This window comes from Pinus tabuliformis, chromosome 1_1 (assembly GCF_031772625.1).
Source record: "Pinus tabuliformis cultivar Carrire ecotype Pingquan chromosome 1_1, CPIR1, whole genome shotgun sequence".
In the NCBI taxonomy this organism is placed as follows: domain Eukaryota; kingdom Viridiplantae; phylum Streptophyta; class Pinopsida; order Pinales; family Pinaceae; genus Pinus; species Pinus tabuliformis.
In genome coordinates this window covers 592,435,639-592,441,456 of record NC_142297.1, presented here as the reverse complement: position 1 = coordinate 592,441,456, position 5,818 = coordinate 592,435,639, and positions in this window count along the sequence as shown.

The window sequence follows — 5,818 nt, the reverse complement described above, 5'->3', positions numbered from 1 at the left end:
TACATTCCAATTTTAGTTAGTCCCTGAACTAAAATTGAGAATTAAAATTCGAATTTGATCTTAGCAGCTGTTTGAAAAATAATTAATTAATTGGAAAAAATCAAACATGAAGTCTATGTGAAGACATGCAACAGTTGTCCCTTTGATTGAGGAAGTTATCCCTTAATTAAAGTGATTAGGATGAGTTGTACTTTGAGTTGTAATTAGTTAGCTCAGTTAACTGAGTTAAGTCCAGTTAGATTAGTTCCAACAGTTTGTGGAACTGATTGTGAGTTCAGTTAGTTAATGCATGCATGCATGTAACTACTGCACTTCAGATAACTGAATATTCTCTCATAAATAACTCATGCATGTCAATTCAGTCAGAGACCTAGTTGAGATCAGATGATGGGACAGTGTACTATCAGTTGCAGGAATATTCCATTGAGAATATCTCTTGCATGCAGAAGGAATTCATTCCTTGGAGATTGCGCAGTTACTTCTGAGTTTGGTGAGTTGTGTGAGAGGTGAATTCACACAGGTGGCAGCCAGAGGACCCAGGAGAAACTGCGCAAGGAAATAGGAGGCTTGGAGGACTAGAGGAAGGCATATGTTGTGTCTATTCAGTCTATGAGCAGCATTGAGGGATTGTATTGAGAGCTGGATAGCTTGTGAACTAAAGCTTTGTGTAATCCAGAGATATTTCCACTTGTATGATAATACAGAGATCAGGTTTTTTAGCTGAGGCTTTCCCCAGAGTATTCTTCTGTGTTCATGTGTGATTGATTTCTCATTCTCTGTTATATGTGTTCTATTTGATCTTGCTCAAAATCAATTAAGCTTCTGCAAGTTTGTTTGTAGAAGTATATCAAGTATTTTGCTTTAGTATATTGCATTATCAGGTGATCTACAGTGGGAAATTCTACAAAATGAAGGTAAATTAAGGTAAATGAATGAGGGAGATGAGCTAGGAAATTTAAACACAGTCCTAGCTAGGGAAACTTCCAATTTGATAGATTAGGGCTAGGGTTTGTAGGGAGGTGAAGTGGAATGAAGGGAAATGGTTTGTTGGTGAATGGGGATGATGATTTGCATGCATATAAAGGCACATGGATAGTGATTTTATGGTTTCATAGCTCCAACTGATCATTTGCAAGCTCAAAACATGAAACTCATAGAAAACCCTAGAGGACTAAACTCACAATCATTTTGTTTGTTTTTCCAAAGGAAGAGGGGATGCAAAGGAGTGTTATTACCTATTATGAAGCTTAGAGGATTAAAAATACTAGATTTAGAGGATTGAAAACTCATATTTGAGTGATTTGTTGCAATTCTGGGAGACCCTGTCCCGTGCACAGTGTAGTTCACCGATGCGCAGCGCCACCTCTAGAAATGCAACACCTTGTCTATAAGCGCATTGCCAAGAAAAAATTTCAAATTTGGCTAAAAAACCTCGTGTTTTCTCAGCTAAGGAGGAATTAGCTCGATGACAAGGTAAGATAAGAATGTAAATGGAATGTGTATGAATCTCTTTGGGCTTTTATAGACATAGCATAATACTCTTTTGAGTGATAATGGGCCCCACATGTCTTTTTTAAACATGACTTTCATTCTTTTGAACCTGGCAGCCTTGGACATTTGTAACCTAGACTTTGTATCTTCTTTTGAACAATGTACCTTCTTTTTGGAACTTTGAAACTGCAGCTATGAAGTACTTATTACATATAGAAACATGAAATTACATCTGAAATCAAAATTTATTGAAAAGACTTGCTTATCACAACTCATCCTATGCCAGATTTTATGCATGAAATGAAAGTGTTGGTGACCTTGAAAGCCTAATGACCTAATGGAGACACTAGACTGAGTGAAATCATGATGGTGATGACTGACATGATGATGATATTCTCTTAATGATGATACACTCAACTGAATGATGAAAGTGACGGCATGTAAAAATTCTTGAGAAAGTGAAAATAACCCTAGACATACTAACCAGTGACCAAAGTTTTTTAATGGAGGACCTAGTAAAATGACAAAAACTTGACCTTAAACCCTAATGGACATTCTGAAAGAGAACATCTGATCACTGGTGGTAGGAAAAACTGACTGACACTAACATTGGCTCCAGCTGGGGATGGAAGCTCCTTGGAGGTGTCAAGAACACCATAGACGAGGTAGCCTTATTCATTGGGCATGGAGTCAAAATGCAAATACTAAACTCAAACTAAAAATTGACTAACTAACTGACCTTGACAAAACTCTAAATTTGACTAAACTTACTTATGGAAGTAGACCATTGGGATCTTAGGGGCTTCACCTCAGGCTTCAAATCATGATGATAACCACCCACCAGCTGAAGATATATATACAATCATGTGTAATGATCCCTCCAGTGTAACCAATCCAGCAAATGGCTACTTATTTGAATTTTGCTCGTATTTTCCTTGATCAGGCATAAAAACAAAAGCTAGGCCACTCCAAGTGTTCACTCAACATGTGCTCATGATCGATAAATACAAGAAAATTCATCTTCCCAGATGGCTACAACAAATTAGTGTAAGGATCCTTAAAAAACTGAAATGTTACCTTGTCTTGAAATCCAACAAAAATACAAGTACTCCTTTCATTTTGATCTGAAAGAATACTTGGTTGTTGATCCATAGGAAGGCATAGGGAAGTATGACTTTCTTCTACCTGAGTGTTGGCTATAAATTCCTCAAGCATGAGCAACTCTGATTCTATCTCTGGCATATTGTCTATCTCAGACTCATACTCTTCCAATTCATAGTCTAAATCATCCTTGAACATAAAACATTCTTCAAGATTATTAAACACGTCAGCCCTATCCTCTTCATGAAAGAAAACAATCCCTATTAGCTGATCTCCTTGCAGGAAATCTACATCACAAATTGGCTTATTCACAAGAACTTCCTGTATAGTTTCATCAACCTCATGACTGTCATCATTTAAATCTAGATTTTCATTTTCAATAATGGAAGAAATTTCACTCACACATTCTTGCTTGTGTGAACACTACAAACCTGCCTTAACTTGGGCTATAACATGGCTTTTCAGGAGTTGATCTATTTCATCTTTAGACAGAAGAGAACACTGAGTTTTATAGAAATCAACATTGGCTTGGTGATTTTCATTTTCAAGATCGGGAATAGGTCTTTCTCTATTTTGATGCGAGTTTGTTTCATCCAAGGAGGAAACTGCTAATTCTTGTTGGGAGGAAAAATCATAAAGGGCTTCTAATATCTCTTCTTCCATACATTCTTCATCCCCATACAAATTTTCAAGAAATTTAATAAAATTTTCAGAAATTTCACAACATCTATCCATCATTGATAAGGAAAAATTGCAGCTTTGATAATGTTGAAAGAAAACTGAATGAAAATACTTTAGAGAATATAAACTAGCAGATGGTAGACTCTCATACCATTTCCACGCTATTTCCTCCAAGGTAGCCATGAAGATCTTAATCAGACAATCTTCAAGAAACTTAGTCTTTAATCTGTGAATATGAAAATGAAATTTGACCAAATGCAAACTAGCATCTTCTCCATCTTGATCTTTAAACTTTGGCAACCCTATTTGCAAATCTATACAAGGAATACAATTCAGAAAACTAGGAATATGAGCTCAATTCATAGGAGCATACCTTCAAGCAGTTGAATCCATCTTGAAAAGAGTTAAGTCACCAAGAAGTTCTTCAAACTACCGGTTTCTGAATAGTGGAGTCACCATGAAAATTATAAAACTTTGGATTCTTCGACACTGGAGTCGTCAAGTGGAACATGCACAACCTTTCTTGTGTCTGATCATTGTTCACCATCAGCAATCAGATTTGATCCTTCTCGTTCTTTCCCATGGAAGATATGATCTTGCGTTCCCCAGCAATGACAGCAAAATGTTATCCTCCACAATGTCCCAGGCTAAGAGGAATCAACGGAGGTAACCATAGACCAAGCTTTTAGTTTGGTAGCTAGCCCTACCAAACTAGAGAGGGCTCTCTCTATGAAATTACAGTCAAAAGATGACTGAGATGTAAAGGATTTCAGGCTAGATAGTTAGGCTCAGGTGAATATTGGGAAATTTAGGGTTTTTGATGCTAGATAAGGGAGAAAAACCAAGTAGCTAGGTCAGAGGGTCAAAGGATTACAACAACAAAGATATGAAGGAGCAAGGTAGTAGTACTCTTGTGATGGATTTTAGGTTTTGTCGGTGTATTATGGTGTTCAAAAGAAGCATAAATTCCTTAATGAGCATGAAACACGAATTCATTAAGCAAGAGAGAAAGTAACACAATAATTTTCCAACAAAACAGAGCTTAGTGAAAAAAATTATGTTTATAAACTGTAAGGAAAACTATTGAAGAGATGATGAATGAAAAGAGAAGATGAATATCATTTATATAAAGTAATAACGGAGGAAAAACAACACCACAAACTTACTACACATGAATTCCTAGATAATAGCTACAAACTTTGTCCTTTGAATTCCAAAAATGTCAAATACAGGCTACAATAGTTCTCTCCTCAGATGTCCAATGACTAAGAAAATGATACATAAATACCAAAAATAACTTCTCCTCAGGCTCAGGGGTCGAATCCATGACTTTAGAACTGGTTACATGAGTGGTTTTAACCAAGCCCTAATGTCTAGGGAGGTTGAAACAAATTTTACAATTAGCTTTGACTTCAACTTCCCTCATAAATGAAGCTCAATTTACATCAAAACAAAGACTATCCATACATTACTACATCATATTTACATTTCCTTTCACTCTATCATTCATTTACTTCACCAATTTGAGTTTTACCCAATTCGAACTAGAAACTCTGAGAAATTAAAATCTCAGAAAATTATAGAAGCGTAGTGCCAAGTTGGAGGCCATTTTAAGTGCCTGGACTGAAGAAGAACTATGTTGGAGGACAAAGGTTAAGATGTTGTCTTCAGTAAAGGAAAGGCATTCCTAATACACATAGCCATGGGTCAGACCAAGAGGATAGGGATTCGGTGAAGAATCTCTATAAACTAGAGGTAGATGATTATGCAACATTGAGTACAAAAGCAGAATTGATGCAAAGCCAAGACATTGGTGAGTTGTGGCACAGGCAGTTGGGCCATTTGCATCATGGGGATTTGAAGATAATGCAACAGATATCTATAGGACTTCCCAAAGGTAAACTTGAGCAAGTTGACACATGCAAAGGTTGTACCTTGGGAAATTACACCAAGTCTTCCTTTCATGATCGAGACAGTCAGGCAGAGGCTATCTTAGAGCGAGCTCATACTGATTTGTGTGGACCATTCTCGACGACATCCACAACGAAGCAAAGGTATTATGTGCTTTTTGTTGATGACTATTCTCGTAAATGCTAGATTTATTTCATGCATAAGAAGGACCAAACCTTCATAAAGTTTTGTGAGTTCAAAGCTTTGGTCGAGAAAGAGTTAGGAAAGAATATCAAGGCCTTGAGAAGTGACAACAATGGAGAATATGTATCTCAAGAGTTTAAGGACTTCTATGCAACGGAAGGAATTAAACGAGAGTTGACGGCACCTCATAACCCACAGCGGAATGGGGTGGCCGAGAGGAAGAACAGAACTATTGTAGGGGCAGCACGGGCAATGATGCATGACCAAGGCCTACCACTTCACTTGTGGGCTGAGGCATGCAACACAATAGTCTATTTACAGAATAGAAGCCCGCATCGCATACTTGGGATGAAGACACCACTCCAATAAGAGACCAGATGTGGGTCACTTCAGGATCTTTGGCTCATCGGTATATTGCCATGTGACAAAGGATGCATGGAAGAAGCTTGAG